Genomic DNA, 26,178 nt, shown 5'->3' with positions numbered 1-26,178 from the left:
AGGGTATGATTATAAATTAAATATTTCTAGGTTCTAATGATTTGTACATATCTGACTAAGATCTGGTGTAGATTGATGATCAGTAGTAGGTTCCGACTTTTCAATACGTGTAAAAAACTCATCAATGCGTTTTTTGTCTTTATGTTTCACTACAGCTCCAGCTGCAGCTGTTCTCTGGGGACATAAGGACAAAACCATACTTTGAGCGCAACTGATGATTTGTGAGTGTATATCAGGTCCTAAAGACGTACCGGGTAGATATAGACGCATTAGAAGAGTCACCCAGTGAGTTAATGCCCATAAACATAGTGCTAGCCTCATTTGGTTGGGGGTTTGGCTGAGAGCTTTTGTCCAGTGGTGTATTACCATCATCTACTAACTGTTTTTTGTCAGTGCCTGTTTGATACCCACCACCAGTTTGTTGTATTTTTCTAGATGTACGAGTTCTAGGATGGCCGCGGTCCAAATTACGTGAGTTCTGGGAAAAATGGGAAGTATTAGATGAGATTATCCATTAAACTTTCACTTTTTAATACTTGGTTGCAAATCCTTTGCAGTTAATTATAGCCTGAAGTCTGGAACGCATAGACATCAATAGACACTGGGTTTCATCCCTGGTGAGGCTCTGCCAGGCCTCTACTGCAACTGTCTTCAGTTCCTGCTTGTTCTTGGGGAAGTTTCCCTTCAGTTTTTTAAGTGCCTCCCACTTTTTAAGGGACCAAAAGTAATGGGACAATTGGCTGCTCAGCTGTTCCATGGCCAGGTGTGTATTATTCCCTCATTATCCCATTTACAAGGAACAGATAAAAGGTCCAGAGTTAATTTCAAGTGTGCTATTTGCATTTGGAATCTGTTGCTGTCAACTCTCAATATGAGATCCAAAGAGCTGTCACTATCAGTGAAGCAAGCCATCATTAGGCTGAAAAAACAAAACAAACCCATCAGAGAGATAGCAAAAACATTAGGTGTGGCCAAATCAACTGTTTGGAACAGCCTTAAAAAGAAAGAACGCAATGGTGAGCTCAGCAACACCAAAAGACCTGTAAGACCACGGAAAACAACTGTGGTGGATGACCGAAGAATTCTTTCCCTGGTGAAGAAAACACCCTTCACAACAGTTGGCCAGATCAAGAGCACTCTCCAGGAGGTAAGTGTATGTGTGTCAAAGTCAACAATCAAGAGAAGACTTCACCAGAGTGAATACAGTGAGTTCACCACAAGATGTAAACCATTGGTGAGCCTCAAAAACAGGAAGGCCAGATTAGAGTTTGCCAAACAACATCTAAAAAAGCCTTCACAGTTCTGGAACAACATCCTATGGACAGATGAGACCAAGATCAACTTGTACCAGAGTGATTGGAAGAGAAGAGTATGGAGAAGGAAAGGAACTGCTCATGATCCAAAGCATACCACCTCATTAGTGAAGCATGGTGGTGGTAGTGTCATGGCCTGGGCATGTATGGCTGCCAATGGAACTGGTTCTCTTGTATTTATTGATGATGTGACTGCTGACAAAAGCAGCAGGATGAATTCTGAAGTGTTTCGGGCAATATTATCTGCTCATATTCAGCAAAATGCTTCAGAATTCATTGGACGGCGCTTCACAGTGCAGATGGACAATGAACCAAAGCATACTGCGAAAGCAACCAAAGAGTTTTTTAAGGGAAAGAAGTGGAATGTTATGCAATAGCAAAGTCAATAACCTGACCTGAATCCGATTAAGCATGCATTTCACTTGCTGAAGACAAAACTGAAGGGAAAATGCCCCAAGAACAAGCAGGAACTAAAGACAGTTGCAGTAGAGGCCTGGCAGAGCCTCACCAGGGATGAAACCCAGCGTCTAGTGATGTCTATGAGTTCCAGACTTCAGGCTGTAATTAACTGCAAAGGATTTGCAACCAAGTATTAAAAAGTGAAAGTTTGATGGATGATTGTTAATCTGTCCCATTACTTTTGGTCCCTTAAAAAGTGGGAGACACATATACAAACTGTTGTAATTCCTACACCGTTCACCTGATTTGGATGTAAATACCCTCAAATCAAAGCTGAAAGTCTGCAGTAAAAGCACATCTTGTTCGTTTTATTTCAAATCCATTGTGGTAGTGTATAGAGCCAAAAAGATTAGAATTGTGTTGATGTCCCAATATTTATGGACCTGACTGTAGCTCTAGCAGCAATTATCCGAGTCAAAAATATTAGTAAGGGTGCATTAACATATAGATTTAATCAAATAAGCCACACAAGGCATTGTCAATAGAACAAAATCAGCCTGGCCTCTAATAGAAGGTTGACAGGGAGTTACATTATCACACCAGTACTATGTCTTGATCAGACAAATAATTCTATACGAAATTCGAATTTCGGAAGCCATCTTCCGAAATTCGAACTTCGTATAGAATGAATTTGCATTTGAATTGAAAAGATTAGAATAAAATAGAAAATAATAGAACAGCATAGAAAAAATATAATCATGGGCGTCCGCTGAACTTTTTTCAGGGGGGGCATAATTTTATGGACACTCATGCTCGGTCTCTTTTTGACAATGGTGCTGGGGGGCGGGGCCAAGTCATACACTTGGTGTCTATGGATGCTGAATGAATGAATCAGGAGCGCGCCCGCAAGGTAACCCCCTTGAGAGAGTGCTTCTCCTAGGGGGTTATCTAATGCGGGGAGGAGCCGTGAGAGCCGCCAGTTCAGGGCCACTCTGTGCAAAACAAGCTGCACAGTGGAGGCAAGTATGATATGTTTGTTATTTTTTAAACAAACCTTTAGTATCACTTTAAGGGCTCGTTTATACCAGAAGGTGGTGAAGGAAATCCATGTTCCGTGTGTGTTTCCCACACTGCGTTCAAAACGCACTGGGTATGTGATCTCCTGCAGGTGTATATATATTTTTCTAAGGACACCTCAAACACAGATCACAATTGCAGTGCTTTTGCCTGCCCCAGATCTCATGGTACCATAGTAACATGCAATTTGGTGCAGTATGCTTTTGAAAAAGTAGTGTGTGCATTACATTTTTGTGCGATCCAATGTGATTTCATCCCAGTTAAATAAATGAGCTGACAAATTGCACTGCACGGAGTTGCACAGGAATCCAGCAGGCATTTTCAAAGCTGCATTGGAAAAACAACAAGCAAAATATGGAACAGCAAGCAAGTAAATTCAAATCAAAAAATGACTCCCAGGTAAAAATTATTGCACTCCAATCACTGAATCACCCTTTAAATTAAAAGCAGTGAGTTAGTACATTAGTGGGTGGTGGTGGACACTGCAGCCTCCCCCTTATCAGACCAGGCAGAAACAAACACCCCAACCTCTTCTCACAGCACATCAGCTGAAGGCAGCGCACACCATGCCAACCCACACCCCCTTATCACAAACTCACCTCGGAGGACACTGGCAGGGAGGGAGGGCGGCTGCCATAGCCTCAGGTACACCAGGTCCGGAAGACACAGTGTGCGGTAGCAGCTGCGCCGCTCGGGCGGAGAATGGTAACAGGTCTGGCTCAGCAGAGCAGCAGTGGTGGGAGGAGCGAGGAAGAAGACACAGGCCAGACCATTGCTGCCACAGTGTGGGGGGTGATCAGAGAGAGCTCAGAGCAGCCAGCAGAGAAACAGACGTAAGAAAAAAAAGTCAGCGGCCACGATTGTGGCTGCGGCAGACATTTCAACACACAGTCTGCAAGCCAACAACACCTGATTATTCCGAGGGGGCAATTGCCCTGCCTTGCCCCTATTTGCGGACGCCCATGAATATAATATATATATATATATATATATATATATATATATATATATATATATATATATATATATATATATATATATATATATAACATCTTCCAAAATTCGAATTTCATATAGAATGAATTTGAATAGAAAAGATCAGAATAGAAAATAATAGAAAAACAATAGAACAGAATAGAAAAAAAACAAAGGAACAAAATAGAATGAACTATAACATATATTATATTTTATTCTATTCTGTTCTATTGTTTTTCCAGTTTATTCTTTTCTATTATTTTCTATTCTATTCTAATCTTTTCTATTCTAATTTGATTTCATTCTATACGAAATTTGAATTTAGGAAAATGGTTATATATAGTTTACTTTTTCGAATTCGCTCAAATTTTTTCCAATGCGGTAGAATTTTTAAAATTTTGATAGTTTTTTGTAATCCAGTAGATTTTTTTCGAATTTGATCAAATTTTTCAAATTTGATCGACTTTTTCCGAATTCGGTCAAAATTTTTTCGAATTCGAAACTAATCTATTCTAATCTTTTCTATTCAAATTCGATTTTATTCTATAAGAAATTTTAATTTTATATAGAATGAATTCAAATTCGAATAGAAAGGATTAGAATAGAATAGAAAAGAAAAACAATAAAACAGAATAGAATAAAATATAATATATATTATATTTTATTCTGTTCTATTATTTTTCTATTCTTTTCTATTTTAGTTTCCATTGTTTTGAATGATATTCCAATCTATTCTCGAATTTGAACTTATACTATTCGGAATTCGAATTTCGTAAGACTGTCATGTTCTATTTTATTACATTTTATTAAATTATATTCTATTCTTTACTATTCTTTTATTTTTATTCTTTTGCTTTATTGTTTTATATTATATTTAATTGTATGTTTTAGAAAATCGATTTCTATTTTTTAAAATTTGTTTTCAAATTCGATTTGATTCAAATTTTGTTTGCTTTTTTCCAATTTGAATCGTTATTTCGGACTCGTTTAAATTTGTTACTTTTGTAATTTGGAAATTCGGATGTATACAAATTTCCGAATAATAAAAAATTTGTCCGAATTTCGATTCGGAACAAAACACAATGCACATGTCTAGGGGACTTGATACGATATCTTCTGGGGATAGAGTCTGGGTATTACCCTGACCTCCCTTATGATGCGAGGTGACTCGGTTAAATTGATGATAGGCAACTCCTATCCTCATATTGATTAGTGGTTCCAAATTAATAATAACTACTACAGTAGGGAACAGACACAAAAGATACACTTAGCATCTTTCCAAATAACTGTTCTGCTTTATTATGATGCAATTGAAGGTTTTTATGCACATGTTTACGTAGGTATCACATTAATATTACAATTGTACATTTATGGTAACAAGGGGAGTTACATAGGCAGGCTAATTCTAATCAGGACTCGAAAGAATGTAAACATTTACTGAAAACATTATTAGTGCTGTGTTCACAGTGAGGGCAGTGTGCAATACATACAAAATACAATACAATTATATACAGAACTTACAAATTTCCATTACAGTCTCCCCTCTTTTGATCAATATTTTGATCACTAACCATACCTGCTATCCCCTTTAACCTGGAACCTCCACACGCTTAGGTGGAGATAGTCCTGGCCAAAGAGGCAAAAAAAATCCATTGTGGAGAAAATAATAGCTGGGCAACTTTTTCATTACAAAATGACTTTTCATTGTGAAAAACAAATGATTGATAAGACATATTTACAGAGTACTGGCTGTACACTCCTGTGGCCAGAATGGCCTTCTAGCTGAATTGCGGACATGCTGACTTATCAGCATATGTAAACACAGACAATTCTACATAAAATGGAAGACATACAAAAGACAAATATGACTTCAACATGGCTAAACTACTTTTCAAATATATATATCCCTTACAATTAAAGTAATTGAATCAAAAAGTACCCTAGACTGTGATGACAAGAGGGAAACAAATCAAACACAGAGATTTCTTTAATTAAGTAATTTTTGCAGTGTCTGGTGTGGATCCAGGTGACTTTTCCTTCAAGTTTTGCAAAAACTGTACATGAAATAGATGCTGTATTGAGTCTCCAAACATTTCCTTATATATAAATGTCTCTTAACAATCCACAAGTCACCTGGCTTTAGTTTTAGAATCTTCCAAACTTTTAGGATCTGGAATTGGGGAGAAAACACATAAATGAATTTGTCAAAAAACCTTAAAAGATCAGCAACATTCTCCGTGAGATCCGAATGGAGGACTTCAGCTGCTGAGACAAAATATAAGCAAGTGAGTAACACACTCCCAAACCAAATCCCATAGGGAGAGAGTCCAACATCCCCCTTAGAGGCTTGATAAAATATAAGAAAACATTCAGGCAAAAGTTTTCTAGTTTCTTACTTTACTTTGTCCGATAAATTGTAGACAGTAAGGGTGTAAAAATAAAACTTCAAAACTTCTAGTAAGGACTCTCCTATAAAAATTATTTCCTCTGTTACTCTTTGTACTTTCTGGCACTCTGTACTTTCAAACTACTTCTGATAACACTTTTTACTATGGCCTTTGCAGTAGCATTTGTCACTGGACATCCAAAAAACATGTCCATACAGACAAAATGCATACTTGTAAGATCCTGACTTGGGCATCTGGATATATCTTTTTTGTAATCTCTGGGATGTTCAGCTTTTGGTAACACCTTTGGTAACAGGTAAAACAAGAAGTGGTATGTTAGTAAAACAACTGTGGTGAACCCTGGCTCTATCCCACGCTTATTTACTAAGACAGCCATAACTGCTTGTGACTGATGACACGGTCCATGTGTCAAGCTGGAGGGAAAAGAGTGGCTGGCAGACATAAATGATCACCTTTTCCAAAGTCCTGTTTCATAAGAAGTTGCCCCCTGTGGACCACTTGTTCTTCTCGTTCTGGGGTCCTTAAAGTTGAATTATTAATCCCAGCTATACTGGGCCAGAACTAGGGTGGAATCTGTGAGTTGCACAGACCCATCAAGTGTCCGAGGCTGTAAATGCAGCATCCTTAGTCACCTGGTCTGCTTCCATGTGTGAGCTTTAAAGTCAATATGGCTACCTCAGCAAGAAGCTGGAAGGCTGAAAACAGCCGATCAAATTAACTTGGCATGCTTGGTTGGTTTACCTGCCGAAGTAAAAACAAACATCTGGCCCTTCAAATGGAACCAAAAGCTCTCTATATCTCGACTATCTATATAAATATACACTCTTTTTATAGCTCACAGGCTTTGCTAAAACATGGAGCTCTGCTTCTTGAGCTGGGGAAAAAGGATCCAATGACTTTGAATACAGAGTATCCTTTTGGGTGATAAACTGCATACTCAAATCTACAAAAAATTTAATATCTGGGTCTTCAGGGAGTGTGTCCTGCACTAGGCTCACAGCAACTGATTCCTACGTCATCAATTTAACACATGTGTCTTTCTTTGTCTCCAGCCTCCTCCAATAGAGGCAATAAGGTGGCGCATTTTTCATTGTTAGATTTGTACATAAACAAACTCATATTTTAAACCTTTCATTAGACAAACATTTAGTTAGCTGTATATTTGCTGCGCAGAATGTCGGACCATTAAAAATTAAATGTTTGACCAAAACAATAACTAACTTTGTCTAAAAGCACCTTTGCATAAAAGCTACAGCTCTGGTATATCGGGGTGAACCATTTATTACTGGGTCCAGCTTGCATAAATATATTACAATGGCTTGTTTTCTATCATGCTGTTTGTGTAAGAACTCCAGTTTCATGTTTCAAAAGACAACTTCTTTCTGGCAATATTATAATAAATGATAATAATACCCTGCAGTCATGGAGAGATGTCCATAAATCCAAAACTATTCTTCTGCTTATACCACTGTACTTACAAGAAAAAGGGGCACATCATTTCACAATCCACATATTCTGCTTTGGATTTCAAAAATAAAAATAAATAAAAACAAAAGGACCAATCTGTATGATGGACCAGAAAGCATCAAAAACTATAAAACAACTGGCTGCAGGTGGCATCTATCCTAACAGGGTGTGTGGACTTGATGTGATGGGTCTGTTATATTTAAATTTTATTTATTATTACTCTTACATCATGGACCGCACATCAAGTTATCATCAAAAACCTTACAATATAATTTTTGTAGAAAAACTTCTTATGTATCCCATCCATCTTGGCTTTGTTAAATATTATGGCAGCTGTATTCCAAATAACAACCTCATCTTTTTTTCTCTCAATAAGGGCTTATTGTATAAATGTAAAATTACAAAATTGTTATCTTAATCTAAACTAATCCCATTTTTACAAATTTCCCCAATAACCTGGATTTCATTTCCAACCAAAGGTTGTCTAAACCAGTTTCAATATATCTATATAATTGTTAAACTCATATTAGAAATGAATACTCATTATTACTTAATTTTACTTAATTTCCCTTTTTTAAATGCACTGTTTCCACTATCAAAGGATATTCAATTTGTGTAATACACGGTTAAATGTAACCTTCATTTTACCAAGTTTGGAAAACAGATTCAAAATAATTGTGATCACATTGTTTACCATTAGATTTGTTAACCCGGCACATTTTGTTATAAATGTTTTGTCAAAAAAAACTGGAATTGGCATGGTGTCCTTCCAGCTTATCACTGACCTCTCATCCCAGCCACATTGTTTCATGAGAGCACAAAGGAGGGGGTCACATCTGCATACATGACACACACAAGCAATAGAACTAAAGGTCCCAGCATTCGCACACACATACACCAATATCTCTCTAAAATCGCATACTTTTTCCCATTTGTACACAACACATGCATATCATTCTCTCACTTTCTTTTAACTCTTTAATATTTCCCTGCCTAAATTCTGCTTTCCTTATTTTGTTCACATATCTTTTATATCTAGCTTCTATGATCAGACGAGCAGCCACAGTGCTCATCCCATCTTCCCTCTCTGACAACATATAAAGTATTCTGTTTTAATTCTCACTTCTCTGTTTCTGACTTTAATAGTTGTAGTGCCTGACCCCAAATTCATCCCACAACTTAACATGAAAATGTCCCTTTCTGTCTAGTGTTAATGTCACCCTTCATCCACCCTGCTCACATAGATAGCTGTTTCTCTAGCTGTTTACTCTGCATGATTCTTAGTCCCTGTGGACCTTGGTAACCCAGTTACCCATTGTGGACCCCGTCCACTTTAACCATTAATCTAGGGGCTCAGTATAGGTGGAACCGCACCTTCAGTTCATATATAGCGCTCCTCTTGCGCTGGGCATTTTTGAGGGTCTTTTACCCTTTATTCCCTTACTTAATTCAATGCCCATAATGACTGGCCAGTCTTCTCTACATGTGCCTATACCATCTTGCCTCTAAACTACTTTATCTAGCAGATGTACTACATATACCTGTGAACAGCACTATTCTTCCCTTTCTTATCTATAACACTCCGATGGACAATAGACAGGGACAACATAACATATAACCACCAATCAATACAGTTCGATTAAGGGGAGTAAAATAGGTACCCTTTGTCCCGAAAATGCCTTACCGATCAAGGAAGTCTGATAACTCAAATGTAAGCAAAAGGCTTACCTCAGCCGGCTGATTATCAGAAATTCCCGGATCGTCTCAAGATCCTCGTTTCGGATACTCAGGGTCACCTGGAATCCCCTCCTAAAGCAAAGCTCGCCATGCTGACTTGGTTAAATTGATGATAGGCAACTCCTATCCTCATATTGATTAGTGGTTCCAAATTAATAATAACTACTGCAGTAGGGAACAGACACAAAAGATACATTCAGCATCTTTCCAAATAACTGTTCTGCTTTATTATGATGCAATTGAAGGTTTTTATGCACATGATTAGGTAGGTATCACATTAATATTACAATTGTACATTTATGGTAACAAGGGGCATTACATAGGCAGGCTAAATCTAATCAGGACTCGAAAGAATGTAAACATTTACTGAAAACATTATTAGTGCTGTGTTCACAGTGAGGGCAGTGTGCAATACATACAAAATAAAATACAATTATATACAGAACCTACAAATTTCCATTACAGCGGTGATGGCCACACTGCAGTGTGACGTCACCTCCGGAAATGGACGATCATGATCCAGGCTTGTTGTGAGCGGGGGATGACTTGGCGACTATTCCGGTCAGGGGGATGTAGTTATACAATCTTCTGTATATTAGAAATGGGACTGATGTTCAAGTCGAACGTAAGTTCAATTTGAACAACGGGTGTTCATTTGTCCGTAGAGCAAACAAACTTATGGGGCGCTCGCGAGACGTTTGTCCACTGCGGAGCACCCCATAATGCACTGCGAGATCGCTGATGGCTGCTGATTGGCAAAAGCATGCACCTGACCTGTATGCTTTGGCCAATCACAGCGCAATGTGCAGGGTGCCTTTGGCCAATCATGGCTCAGGGGCCATGCCCCACACTACAAGTCCACACCCCACTCTATATAAGGCTGCTTACATGGCAACCATATGAGTGTGTTATAGTGGACTGAAGATAGATTAGGCAGGTTAGTTAGTGGATTGGGTGTGCACTCAGTGTAGAATATATAATACAGTGCAGTCAGTGTAGTGTATATAATACAGTGCAGGCAGTGTAGATTATGTAATACAGTGCAGTTAGTGTAGTTTATATAATACCATGCCGGCACGGTAGTGTATATAGTGCACAGTATATAATACAGTGCAGTGCAGAGTATATAGTGCAGTACAGAGTATATAGTGCAGTTCAGAGTATATAATACAGTGTAGTGCAGTGTGAATAACACAGTGTAGTGCAGTGTATATAATACAGTGTAGTGTAGTGTGAATAATACAGTGTTGTGCTACTGAAGTGTGTACAACAATTCTGTGTCACCACTGATTCCATTTTATTTTCATTAATCTTTTTTTTTTGCAGTAGCGGGTTCTTTTGCTGCATTATTAGTACTTAGTTTTTTTCAGCGACGCAGCAGCACTAAGAATATTTAGGGTATAATTGTTGTCCCCCCTTCTACGTCACATGTGTTTCTCTGCGTCAGCAGTGGTTCCCTTTTTTTTCTTTTTCTTTTTTTTGGGCTTTTTGAATTTTTTCTTTCCAGTAGCAGCAAAAAAAATTCTCCATAATTGCTGCTCCTTCTTCTGAGTCGCAGATGGTCTTCCTTGTGCGTCACCACTGTTTGTTTTTTTTTTGTCCTTCATTTTTTTACATTTATTCTATTTTCGTTTTTTTTCAGCAGTAGTGAAAAAAAATCTCCACAATTGCTGCACCCTTATTTTCTTTATTAAAAAAAAAACTGTAATAAAACGGTTTATAGTGCACCAAAGCACAAAAGTATTGCACCCAAGCACCATATTCCCCTCCCACACTCTATAATAAAGAGTTATAAAAATCCCCCCAAAAAATCCCCATCATGTCCGGAAGGCCAACAAGAAGAGGCAGATGCTCACAGGCCACTAAAAGAGGGCAAGCAGCCTCTGTGTCTAGATTGAAAAGTGGTGGTCGCGGACATGGTGCAACCTCTGCAGGCAGGGCAAATGTGTTCTATTTTTCCTCTGCAGGCTGTGATATTGAGCCACAATATGCAGAAATGTTGGTGGAGTGGCTAATTAAGCTGCCCTCATCCTCCTCATCCTCTGTCACCCAGGCTCATACTAGAGTGCCTTCCACCACGGCTGCCAAAGCGGCCTATTCCACTGACTCCTTGTCCACAGCTATTCCTTCTGTAGCCTCACCATCATGCATGGAGGAGTCTCCTGAATTATTCAGTCATAGTGTCGGTTACATGCTGCTGGAGGATGTGCAGCAATTTGAATGCTCTGATGTTGGTTCCCAGGTTGAGGAAGGGAGGAGATGATGAATTCACTGACTGTATTTGGGTGCCTGAGAGAAGAGAGGAGGAAAGTGGATAGGAGGCAGGATGTCCTCCAGGGACCGGATTAAGGGCAGCCACCCTATTGCATCACACCACAGAGCTCCACAGGGGCAGCGCGCTGCTGACTCCCCTCTGACTTCCAAAAGTTCCTTTGGTGTGGGCTTTTTTCAACACATGTGCTGCAGACCGCAGCGTTGCTGTTTGCAATCTCTGTCTGAGGTGGATCAAGCAAGGCCAGAACAGCAGTCACTTGGGCACGATATGATTGAAAAGACATATGACGACCTGCCATGCAGTCCATTGGCAACAGCACCTGAAAGACCTACATCATAAAAAAATGCAGACTTCTCCTTGCTCCTCATCTGGATTCTCTACCCCTACTATGCCTCAAGTCTTCTCAAAAACCCCCATAAAAAAGAATGATGGTATAGCAATGGGTGCCACAGATACTTGCACCCAATCTGATAGCAGTACACCACCTGTTAATTTCACCAGGTAAATTTTGCTACCCCAGTTGCTGAACCGTAAAAAAAATACTGTCCCAGCCATCCACATGCTCAGTGTCTAAATGCTAGCTTGGACAAATTGCTGCCTTTTCATTTGGTAGACTCTGCCCCTTTCATGAATTTGCAGAATGTGCTGTACCACAATGGCAGGTTCCAAAAATAAATGTATTTTGACATAAGGCTATTCCAGCTCTGTACTGTCATGTGGAAGGCAATGTAATTAGGCATACAATGGTTATAGGGGTCCGGGTTCTGCCCTGAGGGACATGGATCAATAAAAAAAATTGTGAAAAATGTCATTTTTAAATGAGCAGTGATTTTTTGATTTTTAAAGTAAAAAAATTCCTTCCAATATAGTGCCAGGGGGGTCTCCTTAGTCTAACTGTAAAGTGGCAGATCTATACCATGTTTAGAATCTGCTACGACAATAATTGAATTTATAAAGGCAAAAAAATGATATTTTTTCTGCAAGCTGCCTTTATTTTGCTCAGCAACAGCTGTGGAGCCAGTGTGTATGATGAGGCCACAATGTAGTGCACCGGGAACAAGATTAGAGTTTTTTGGATACATTCTGGTGTCACTTTGACCTTGGATAGAAGTAACGGGTGCATTAAAATTGGTCTTTGGGTGTCGTGGCGCTTTCCCACCATAACCCTATAGAGATAATCTTGATGAAAGCAAGAATTTGCCTTGCTGTAAAAAATTGCAATAATATGCACCTGTCAGACAGGTGCAGAAAAATTGGTCTTTGGGTGTTAATTGTGCCCATGAAACCTATACCAAAAACATTCTTCCAGATGAAATTATTGAACACCCTCAAAGCTAGGCAGCCTCGAAGTCCTGCAGAGATTCCACATCCCAAAGAAACGTAATCAGTGACATCGACATCAGGGGCTTCATAGCTGGTAATCCAGGACTGATTCATTTTTATAAAAGTCAAACAGTCCACAGAGTCTGTGGACAGACACGTTCTATGATCAGTAAAGAAACCTCCTGCAGCACTGAATGCCCGTTCTGAAAGCACACTGGATGCAGGGCAGCCCAACAACTCAATAGCATACTGGGCAAGTTCTGGTCAGTGGTCTATTCTCATGACCCAGTAAGCCAGTGTATTGTCAGCTGGAAAGCTCTCCATCTCTGTTTTGGCCCCAAGGTAATCGTCCACCATGTGATGCAGACGCTGTCGATGGGATGTGAAAGCTGACAGCCCTGGGTGGCGAGGACTAAAAAAATTCTGAAATGCCTCACTTAGGCGGATGCCTTCTCCAACCCTCCTTTCTCGACCAACGGAAGACTCAAAACGACATTTTCTACCACACTGTAACCTACTAGAGTCAGAAAAAATGTTCATAAAATCCTCTTTAATGTGTCCTCAAGAGATTTTATCCTCTGCAATCTCTGTGGGGATGGGATGAGTTCAGAGACCTTCCCCTTATAACGCTGGTCAAGGAGGGTTGCCAACCAGTAATCATCCTTCTCCTTTATGCCGCGTATTCTTGGGTCCTTTCGCAGGCTTTGAAACATGAGGTTGCCCATGCGCCTTAAATTTGCAGAGGCTTGAGAAGCAGACTCCTCGGGGTCACTCAAGATGACAGCATCTGGAACTTCCTCCTCCCAGCCACGTACTACTCCCAAGGGTCCTGGGGCTGGAAAGCCATCGCTTACAGATTGACGCATGTCTTCCTCTTCTTCAAAGCCTATGAAAGTGCCAGAATCCTCCTCCTCATCATCCTCCCCTCTCTCCTCTTGTGTGTTCTGTGACATAGGAATGATGGTGTCTGCATAAAGTGGGCCTTGAGAGGAAAGGAAGTCCTCCTCTTCCTCCTACTGCTCTGCCTCCAGTGCCCTGTCCATAATGCCATGCAGAGTCTGCTCCAGCAGGAATACAACAGGGATTATGTCACTGATGCATGCACTGTCGCTGCTCAACATCCTTGTGGCCTCCTCAAATGGTGACAATACAGTGCATGCATCCTTAATGATGAGCCATTGGCATGGGGAAAAAAAGCCTAGGTGGCCTGAGCCTGTCGTCATGCCGTACTGACACAAGTACCCGTTGATGGCCCTCTGCTGCATGCATAGCCGCTGCAGCATTCCCAAAGTTGAGTTCCACCTAGTGGGCATGTCACAAATCAGGCAGTTTACGGGCAGGTGGAATTCCTTCTGAATTTTAGCCAACCGAGCACTGGATGTGTATGACCACCTGAAATGGCTGCAGACTCTTCTGGCCTGCTTTAGTGTACCTTGCAACCTGGGTACGTACTTAGGAAACACTGCACTACCAAATTGAGGACATATGCCAGGCATGGCACATGTGTCAACTTTCCCTGTCTAAGAGCGGACAGGAGGTTTGAGCCATTATTGGACACCACCATTCCTGGCTCCAGCAGGCATGGTGTGAACCACCTCTGGGCCTGTCCTTGCAGAGCTGCAAGAATCTCTGCTCTGGTGTGGTTCCTGTCCCCTAAACACACCAGCTGAAGTACTGCATGGCACCTTTTAGCCTGGCTCTGGGAAAAGCCCTTTGAATGCTTAGGGGGTACCTGATGTTCATAGGACAATTCTGCATCCTTTCGAGTTGCAAGCAGCGTTACCCAGTGTGCTGTGAACAAAATATATCAACCCTGCTCATTCTTGCTGGACCACGTGTCAGCAGTAAGGTGGATTTTACAGCTAACTGCCTTGCCCAACAATTCCAGAACATTCCCTTACACGTGATGGTAGAGAGATGGAGTGGCCTTACGTGAAAAGTAGTATCGACTGGGAACCTGCCGTTGTGGTACAGCACATTGTGTGAATTCACGGAAGGGGCAGAATCCACCAGGCTGAAAGGCAGAAGTTGGAGAGCCAACAGCTTTGACAAACTTGCATTCAGGCGCTGGGCATGTGGGTGGCAGGGACTGTATTTTTTTTTTCCGCTGCAGAAGATGGGGCAGAGAAATTTGCTGGCTACAGTCTACAGCTGGTGGTGTGCTGCTGGTAGATGAGCTGCTAGGACCTTGGACACCTTGTGCTATACCATCATCCCTGTCAGTGGAGGCTGCTGAAAGTTAATGACTCGGTATCGCAGAGGCAGACTGAAGTGGCTAAGGAGGAGGAGGAGGAGATTTGTGCCCCTTTTGTGTGGCTTTTAGATGCTCTTGCCAACAGGCTGAGTGGTTGGACGTTAAATGCCTTGTTAGGCATGTGGTACCCAAATGGTTGGTGTATTTGCCACATTTGATGTGCCTGCGACACAGTTTGCAGATAGCAACAGTGCAATCTGCTGCAGATGTGCTGAAAAAGGCCCAGACAGTTGAGCTGTGGGGAGTGGGCCGGGAGATAACAGCTGCAGAATGTGATGGAATAGGGTGGCTGCTCTCTATTCTTTCTTGATGCCGACCTCCTTGGTGTTGTGCCGCCTCACCTTCAGTTTCCTCCTCTGCTCTATCTGGCACCCAAGTCGCATCAGTGACCTCATCATCATCATCTCCATCTCCTCCATCTTCATCATTACCACTGGAGACAACTTGGCAATACGCTGTGGCTTGGGAAACATGAATGCCAATTTGTCTACCAGTGTTCCTCCCTCTCTCTAGGCTCATGTTCCTGTCATCCTCAACCTCAGAACCAGCATCTGAATCCAGTAATGCCTGGGCATCATCAAGGAGGCAAGTGGCTGAAGCTGTGGTCAAATAACTCAGTTGACTCCTCAATGGCTGATGTTAGGGCTATGGCAGGAATAGATGTGGACAAGGAGGCAGGTTTATCCACTTTGGCAACTGCATGGGACTGCACACTTATCTCTGCTTGTGTGACAGTGAATGAGGAGGATGAGGTAGGTTTATTAAGCCAATCCACCACCTCCACGGCATGCTGTGGCTGGCTAACATGGGCAAACTCACTAAACAGAGGAAATGATGCCCTGCCTGAGGACTTACCACCATGTCCACCTTTGCCTGTGGACACATTTGTTGCTGGCCCCCTTACAGTGCCAAGGGAATGTCTGCCTCTCCTTGTTGTTCTCTCAGACATTATTGGGAGGGAGGGGGTGGTGCTTATAAGCAAATGTAAAGGAGTTGAAGTTGAAATCTGTACATAGATGCACTTTAATCAATGTAAAGAGGTGTTTGGTGCCCTTTAATTTGAGCACTCACACTACACAGACACACTCCACGGATAGAATATAATATATTGCAATATAATGTGCCAAACATACAGTGATGCACAGAACTATATGGCGTTAAACTGGCAGTAACGCACAGAGAAGTAAATGGCGTTAAACTGGCAGTAACGCACAAAACTATATGCGTTAAACTTGTAGTAATGCACACAGAACTATATGGCATTAACCTGTCAGTAACGCATGCAAAACAATATGGCATTAAACTGGCAGTAACGCATGCAAAACGATATGGCGTTAAACTGCCAGTAACACATGCAAAACTATATGGCATTAAACAGGCAGTAACACACGCAAAACTATATGACGTTAAATTGGCAGTAACGCACACAAAACTATATGGCGTTGAACTGGCAGTAACGCACACAATACGATATGGCGTTTAACTGGCAGTAACGCATGCAAAACTATATGACGTTAAACTGGCAGTAATGCACGCAAAATGATATGGCGTTAAACTGACAGTAACGCACAAAACTATATGGCGTTAAACGTGTAGTAACGCACACAACTATATGGCGTTAAACTGGCAGTAACACACGCAAAGCTATATGGCGTTAAACAGGCAGTAATGCACACAAAACGATATGGCGTCAAACTGGCAGTAACGCACGCAAAACTATATGGCGTTAAACTGGCAGTAACGCACGCAAAACTATATGACGTTAAACTGGCAGTAACGCACGCAATACAATATGGCCAGTACAATATGCTCAGGCCGGACCGTTCACCTATCCCTAGACATCATGACAGCTTGACCCAGGAATGGTATTATGCAACAATGGCACCAACCTTCTGAAGCTTAATTCGGTCAGAGGAAGAGTGGTGGAGAAGGAAGCTGGTTGACCGTTGCACAATTCTTTATTCCTCAGCGCCCAGGGCTGTTTTAGCAACCATCAGCAGCGTCTGCATCATATGGTGCAGGATAATCTAGGGGCAAGAGGAGACTTGGAGACCTTTCCAACTGAGCATGCACTGGGTTATTGAGTCTTAAGGATGGAACACTAGCTAGAACTTGCTCAATATGCAATCGAGCTACTGGCCTGTCCTGCATCCAGCCTGCTTTCCAAATGGATATTCGGTGCTGCTGGAGGGTTTGTGATGACTAAAATAGTGTGCCTGTCCACAGACTCTGTTGATAGGCTGACATTTATCAAAATGAATCAATCCTGGATCAACAGCAGTTATCAAGCCCCTGATGCTGATGTAACTGATTGAATTAGCTAGGGATCTGTGATCCCTCAAAGACTGCCTATGTCTTAATTTAAAAAAAAAAAATTTTGGTCTGGCGGTGACGTGATTGACAGTGGATACATCGAGGGACACTATTTTTTATTTTTTAATAAAGTACTTGTTAAAAACTGTATACTGTGTTTCTTACTTTTGTACACTTTTTTGGTGAATGGGTAGAGGTACAATGTACCCAATATCCATTTACACGGGGGGGCTCATATTCCAATAAGCCCTCCACTCACAGACCCTGACAACCACAGCCCAGGGTTTTCAGGAAAAGGTAGAAACAGAAAGAATCGCACTAATCTAAAAATAAAAATTGAATATAAAAGTACGTGACAAAATAATGAGTGAGCCTAATAGCAGAATGCGAAATAGACTAAATACAATAAATAAATAATGATCTCAGTGTATGGTGGCATCTAATGTTAACCACCCGTGCAAAAAATAAAAATCCATGTAAACAATAAATTGGATTATGGTCTCAGTGTATGGTGACATCTATTGTTGACCACCCATGCAAAATAAAAGTCCATGTAAACAAGTATTTATCTACTCCATGAAAATGCGATCCACCACCAGGAATAGAAGGGGTTACTCCTTATCAGAAGGCCACGATCCCCCACCACAGAGGATCATAGCTAGCAAAACAGCTGAGACTTTAACTTTGCATCAATAATGGTCTGCGGGGTCTTCAAATCATCGCATGGTGTAGACCGACTCGTGAGAGAAGTATACCATGTAACAAAGATGAAACTCCAATATTGTAAAACCTTTTTAAACTTTAATAGAATCGCATAGAAAAACACTTACAATAACACCTGATAAGATAAGCCTTAAGTCCGGTATGTTGGCCGTACAGACTCGGACAGACCCGTTCTACTGGAGATGCGAGCACAGACTGGAGGTGACGTCAGCGCGTCGTCCTACTCCGCCCTACGCATTTCGTGACAAGATCACGTCATCCAGGGGCACGCCATTTTTAAAAAAATGAAATCCATACCAGACCCAAAGGGCCTGGTATGGACTGGGGGGGACCCCACACCACTTTTTTCATTTTTTGTAATCTGTATTGCCGGGAGCCGGCAATAAATTATACGTTTACTTTCAAAATGGGGTAATTTTTTGGGTGGTGTTTCCATTGTCCTGGTGCTCCAGGGCCTTCAAATGTGTAAAAGGTAATCAAGAATTTATATGTGTAATTTATGCTCCTAGAACACCTGATGGTGCTCCTTGCATGTTGGGCCTCTCTATGTGGGCAGGAATGTGAAAAAGTCTCACACATGTGGTATCGCCATACTTGGGAGATGTACCTGTAGTAGAATGTATTTTGGGGTGTAGTTGCAAGTATGCATATGCTATGTGTGAGAAATAACTTGTTATTATGACAATTTTGTAAAAAAAAAAAAAAAAAAAGAAAAGAAAAAAAATCCTAATTTTGCAAAGAATTGTGGGAAAAAATTACAACTTCAAAAAACTCTGCCTCTTACTAAATACTTCAGACTTTCTGCTTTCCAAAAAGGGGTTGTTTGGGGGGTATTTGTACTTTCCTGACATTTCAGGGCCTCAAGAAATTTCAATAGGCCATCAGTACATCAGGTCGGATCAATTCTCAGCGATTGGCATGATAGCTTGTAGACTCTATAACTTTCCCAAAGACTTAATAATGTACACTGATTTGTGTCATTTTTACCAAAGATATGTAGCAGTATAACTTTTGGCCCAAATTTATGAAGAACAATTACTAATTGTATAACAGAAACAAAGAAAAATGCATTTTTTAATAACATTTTCGGTCTTTTTTCATTTATAGCACAAAAAATTAAAAACTCAGTGGTGATTAAATACCACCACTAAGTATTTAGCATACCGAGTGTTTTGAACATGTGATTTTTTCCACAAGTTTTTGGAAAATGTGGAAAGAAAATGATATTGCATTTTTTTACAGTTGTCCATTTATAAGATATTTCTAACATATAGCATCTACATAGCAAAAATGACACCCCAAAATACATTCTGCTACTCCTCCTGAGTATTGGGATACCATATGTGTGAGACTTTTCCACAGCCTGGCCACATACAGAGGCCCAACATTCAGGGAGCATCGTCAGGTGTTGGGACATACATTTCAAATCTAATTTGACTACCTATTACACTTTTGTGAGGCACTGTAATGGCACTGATGGGCACTGTAGTGGCATGCATTTGGCACGGATGAGCACTTATATGGCATGGATGTGGCACGGGTGAGCACTGATGTGGCATGGCTGTGGCATGGAGGATCATTGATGTGGCATGGATGAGCCACAGATGAGCATGAATGAGCCATGAATGTGGATGGATGAGCCATGGATGAGGATGGATGAGTCATGGATAGGCACAGATCAGCACTGTGGGAACTTCAGATGCAGCCCACAGCGCTGCTGCACCTGCTCCCTCCTCTCCTCGCACATTGTACCGATCGGTGTGAGCAGAGGGGAGGAGCTGAACCGGACATGCGCCGGTTTGTTGACATCTGATCGCTCCATCATTGGATGGGGCGATCACGTGGTAAAGGGTCACTGTCATTGGCCCTTTACCCCGATCGGTGATGCACCGGGCCTGGAAGAGGGGAGCACGGGAGCGTGATTCTGGGAGGATGTCATTGTACGCCCTCCCAGAGTTATCCGACCGCGCTGTAGCCATCATTAGGCTATGGCCCGGTTGGAAGTGATTAAAATCACTGCTCCTTTAACTGCTTGCTGACCAGCCACCATCATTATACTGCAGCAGGTTGGCTTTCCTGGGCGAATCGCCGTGGGTGTATGTCGGTCGCTTTAAGAGCTCTAGGGGGCGTGCAACAATGGTACGATGCCGGAGCCGATGCATGTGGCCGGCGGTCGCGATGTCCGCTGGCCACCCGTGATTGCTCCTCACAGAGCCAGTATAGGGATCTGTCAATGTAAACAGACAGATCCTCATTCTGTCAGGGAAGTAGAGAGAGATCTGCTGTTCCTAGTAAACAGGAACAGCAATCTCTCTCTACTCCCAGTCAGTCCCATCCCCCCACAGTTAGAAACACCTCCCTAGGACACACTTAACCCCTTGATCGCCCCCTAGTGTTAACCCCTTCCTTGCCAGTGACATTTATAGAGTAATCAGTGGCTATTTTTAGCTCTGATCGCTGTATAAATGTCAATGGTCCCAAAAAAGTGTCAACAGTGTCTGTTAGCTGTGATCTGTCTGCCGCACTTTCACAGTCCTGCTAAAAATCGCAGATCACCGCCATTAGTAGCAAAAAAATTAATAATAATAAAAATGCCATAAATATATCGCATATTTTGTAGATGCTATAACTTTTGTGCAAATCAATCAATCGCGTATTGCAATTTTTTTTACCAAAAATATGTAGAAGAATACATATCGGCCTAAACTGATGACAATTTTTTTTTTTTTAAATTGGGGATATTTATTATAGCAAAAAGTTAAACATATTCTGTTTTTTTTTTTTCAAAATTGTTGCTCTTTTTTTGTTTCTAGCGCAAAAAATAAAAACCACAGAGATGATCGAATACCACCAAAAGAAAGCTCTGTTTGTGGGAAAAAAGTATGTCAATTTTGTTTGGGTACAGCGTCGCACGACAACACAATTGTCAGTTAAATTGACGCAGTGCCATATCACAAAAAATGGCCTGGTCAGGAAGGGGGCAAACCCTCCCGGGCTGAAGTGGTTAAAAACAATCATTTTAAAATCTTTTTTTGTATGTTCCCCAGGATAGTACCCAGGTCCCCATTCACTTTTTATGGCAACCACTTGCATATAATTTAAGCCTTTAAAATAAGGACTTACTAATTTTTCATGTTCTCGTCCCATAGACCAATTGGGTTTGCATGTTCGCTAGAACTTTTTGCCTGTTGGAGATGTTGGCGCAAACCGACCTGGGGGGGTGTAAAAAAAAAAAAAAAGGAGAACATAAAAGCATAAGAAAAATGCTTTTCTCACAATTATCTCACAATTCCACCCACATAGCCCCTACAACACTTTTGGATAATAATATGTTATACTCTATAAAATAACATTGAGTATAGATGCACAGTATAACATTAATAAAAAATCTGTTTTCTGCATGTTTAATGATTAGAATCAAACCGACTTCATTGCTTTATTACAATAAGCAAATTGTAACGTAATGTATTTTATCCTTGTCTCTTCGCTTGCACATCTAATTAAATATTACAATTCCTCCTATATCTCACGGCGTCAGGTCATTACTCTTGCACATGTATTATTCTGTGCCATCTAATGCATCAGATGTGGTTAGGCGGGGCCAAAATTAGAGACTCCAGTCAATTTTCCTAAACTTTGCTGAACATATGTTGGTAACCTCTAACCTCTATTTACAGAACTGTTGGAGGTCCATTTCTGTGCTTTTAAAAAGGAATGATCATTTTATTTGATGTTTGGGGTACTACCATTTAATGCCAAAGCAAGTGCATTTTCCAAAAGTGTGGCAAAGCACGTGTTTTCTGTGCAGTTTGAAATCAAAAAAGGGGGTACCATCCAATTATGTCACAAGAGGAGTTGCCGCCATCCCTGACGTAAGGAGAAAAGGAAATAACCCCTCAAGAAATGGTGGGACTTTAAAGGCAACGGAGTAAAAATAAAATAAAAGCAATTTTATTGGTACAAATATACAAAAATATACATATAAGGAAAAATCTACTACAATCATATAGAATGGTCAATTAACAATAAAATCAGGATTATACTGGTGAGCGAACCAAATGTGTATTCATGTAGTCTTCCACCTGAGCCTACGCGTTTCGGGACTGCAGGAGTCCCTTCATCAAGGGCAAATTGTAGGAGGATTTTACACTACATAGTGAAACATGAAATAGCGTAATTAGAGACAAATGCATTGAACATGTTTCCTGCATCTAACATCATTCTGTACGAAAAAAAAAAAAAAATGCACATACCCAAGTATAACCAGGAAGGGAGGCTGACTGTCTGAGTAATTCTCGGGGGCAAAAACACACAGGACGCCAGGAATCCAACTGAGGAAACGGGCGTATATCTGGCCCCGCCTTCTCCACACTGGTCCCAATGTGCCACCCCAGGAGGGGATTCCAGGAGTGACAGCACTATCCCAAAGGGGCCCAAAAAGCGAAGAGCCAGAGGGGGGGGGGGGAAATATCTGAAAACACAAAAGAAAGGGGCCTTATAGGCTAGGGTACTATAAAGAAGCGGAAAGCACCCATATGCTGAAAATGCATGGACACAACGCGTCATGCGGGTATGCATACAGGCCGGGTGTAAAAAAACAGTCTAAGTGTTCATAACTTACCCCAATGCTGGTATGTGAGGGATATGGTAATTAGGTGTAAATGGATGTCCCCAATGTGCGAGCAGGGGGAACGAATGTCCCTTGAGAGCAAGAGCAGCTCCAGGAGTTGTCAAAGATAGCAGCTTCGTACAGTACAAAATCTGTAGGGTAATGCAAGAGAAGAAAAAGCTTACTCACCAGCAAGACAGAGGTGTTAGCTGTGTGTAGTGATACCTAATGTGCGTAAACGGGAAATTCCTCAGACAGGTACAATGAGAAGCATACCACAATTGTGCAGTTTGAAAACGTGCAGATGTTAATGGAGCCTCATTGTTCTTGTCTAAACAAACCAATTTCACTTTCAGGCTCCATTCACATCTACATTTGACTTCATTGATTTGTTTTTGTAATTAAATGTAATGTACAAATGTAATGTGAAGCTCCTTCACACTGTGCCAAATGAACAATCTATTCCAGAAGATGGTAGCATATAAAAAAAAGGAAGAGCCTGGCTGTGTATTTAGTGAGAACAGAGCTGTCAGGAAGGGCATGCCAGCAGACAAGATGACTCCTTGCAGATTCCTCTGCATCATCGCTGGCCAGTTCATGGCCCTTCACATGTACTAAGGAAATGTGCATGCGCTCAAGCATGCATGCATGTATATCTGTGTGCTCGTGCACCTGTGACAGATGATGGCTCCAAATGAGCTATTTAAACTGAGCCAGTGCTCTGTTTTAGTGCTGTCTTGTCTACAGCGTTCTGTGTGTCCTGAGACCCTGTAATTCTGCATCTGATTCCAATTACTGACCTGGCTTGTCCTGACTATACTTTGAACTCTCCTACACTGACTTCGGCTTGTCTCCTGACCTCCGTGCCTGTTTGCTCCTATCGCTGCTGTTCTTCTGCCACCGACCATGACTGGCACCCTTACTCCGCTCCTGCCTTTGCATCTGTACCTAATCTGTTTGCCAGTGTATGACCCGGCTCACCTGACTCTGCTACCATTCCTATTGCTGCTGGCACCTGCTTACCTCCCATCAGTGAATGCTTAGCTCCTGCCTGCTATAAGCTTATGCCTCATCTGTCTACTATTGCCAATACAAGCCTGCTTTCTGCCTGCTGCTCACCGGCTGCTACCCAGCTTCACTGAGGACCACTGAAGACTTACTCTGCCTGGTGTGTATACCAGCCCTATTGCTAGCAAGACTTACAGGCACTCGTGCCACTCTGCACGCCTGTGCCTCCTGTTCACTCTATCAGGGGCCCTGAGTCAGTGGTGTAAGAGAGGTCTTCCTCATATCAGGCTCTTCCTTTTTTTTTCTTTTCTTTCCCTTTTTTTCTCTTTTTTTTAATTACTCTATATTTAACAAATGTTCACTCCATACAATAAATATTCACTATAGCTGCATATAACAATTTATTCACAAACCTTACCATTACACTTAATCCCCCCACTCCCCTCCCATAGTACCAGAGTTTTAACCTTCTTCAACCATCAACCCTGTGTTTTTTTTTCTATTTTCCTTCCCTTTTTTCCTTCCCCTCCTCCTCCTCTTCTCCATCTTTCCTCCTTCCCTCCTTCCTCTCTTTTTTCTTATTATTTTTATACACCCATCTGTTCTATATATTTATTGGTATTTTTCTCTTACTGGGGGATCTTTTGCCATTGTTCTCTTATCAGGTCCTCTTCTGGATTAGCAACTTTAATCCATTCTAGTATGTCTGGTATCTGCAATTCCAGTTATACGCAGAAATCTGGTAATTCCTCCAGGAACCTAAGTGTCTCTGAATGTCCATTTTTCTTTCCAATAAGGCATGAAGGAAAGCCCCAATTACTGTATTTATCGGCGTATAACACACACAGGCATATAACACGCACCCCAATTTTAAGAGGGAAGTTTAGGGAATTTTTTTTCTCAATTCCCCTTTACAGTACACAGCCCCCCTCCCCATGCACAGTACACAGCCCCCCATCCAGTATACAGCCCCCCCTGCACAGTACACAGACCCCATCCAGTATACAGCCCCCCTCCCCCTACACAGTACACAGCCCCCCATCCATTACACAGCCCCCATCCAGTATACAGCCCCCCTCCCCCTGCACAGTACACAGCCCCCCATCCAGTACACAGCCCCCCATCCAGTATGCAGCCCCCCTCCCCCTGCACAGTACACAGCCCCCATCGAGTACACAGCCCCCCATCCAGTATACAGTCCCCCTCCCCCTGCACAGTACACAGCCCCCCATCCAGTACACAGCCCAGTGCACACCCAGGTTACCCCCAGTCTCCTGGGACAGCACTACTCTACAGTTAAGAAAACATCACTGCCAACCCCTTCCACAGCTGCTCCTGTGTCACTCTCATTGTAAAACAAAGCTTCCATATACCGCAATAGTTCCATTTTTTTCACTGAGCTGGTCACATAACTGCTCTCCTCTGACATTACATAGATGGTCATGTGACTGCTCTCCTCCTCAAATCTATTTACAAGCTTTGTTTTACACTGACACAGGAGAAGTAGTGTAGGAGAAGGGGCTGGCAAGGCACTTTTTTCTCAACTTTAGACTATGCAGGGAGCGCTTTCCCAGAGCCAGGAGAGGCGGGATGGCTGGCCTGGCTCCCCACCAATTGGTGGTTCCCAGAGCAGATCGCCCGTAAAACATATTATCAGTGTATAACACGCAGGCACTGTTTACCCTCTGTTTTCAGGGAAAAAAGTGTGTGTTATATGCCAATAAATACGATATATTCAATAATTGCATCTGCCCCAGCAATGGTTTCAGGGACTTTCTTCACGCCAAAGCTTCAGGGGCTAAGTCTGTAAAGATTTGGAGGGTGGCTTCTTCCAATTTTATAGGAGGTGCATTCTGCATCACATCTCTTGGTGTCTCATATAGTGAAATCGCCTTATCCTGTGCTTTCTGTCCAATTTTAGGGGTTCCGGTATCGGCCTGACCATTATTGGATTAAACACTTGTCTCATAGTAGACATTAAATCTTCTTATTGAACTTTCTCTGGTATTCCATGGATCACTAGATTATTCCATCTACTGCGGTTCTCTTGATCTTCAATTTTATAGAGTATCTGTCTTTGCTTTTGCTGGATGCTTCTTATTGGATCTCTGAGATTATCTATGGTTTATGTGTGTTTGTCCAGCCTTTCCTCTGTTTACTCTACCCTGGATAAAATCTGCCCCAAGTCTCCACATATCACCACCATTTCCATCTTCAATGATAGTTCTAATCTGGTAAATATGTCAGCTATTTCCATTTTAGTGGGTAACATAGCAGTTGGCATTTGCTCTGCTATA

The sequence above is a fragment of the Aquarana catesbeiana genome, linkage group LG05, assembly GCF_042186555.1.
Source record: "Aquarana catesbeiana isolate 2022-GZ linkage group LG05, ASM4218655v1, whole genome shotgun sequence".
NCBI classification, from domain to species: Eukaryota; Metazoa; Chordata; class Amphibia; order Anura; family Ranidae; genus Aquarana; species Aquarana catesbeiana.
The sequence above is the reverse complement of the archived record's forward strand: the minus strand, read 5'-3'. Positions refer to the sequence as shown.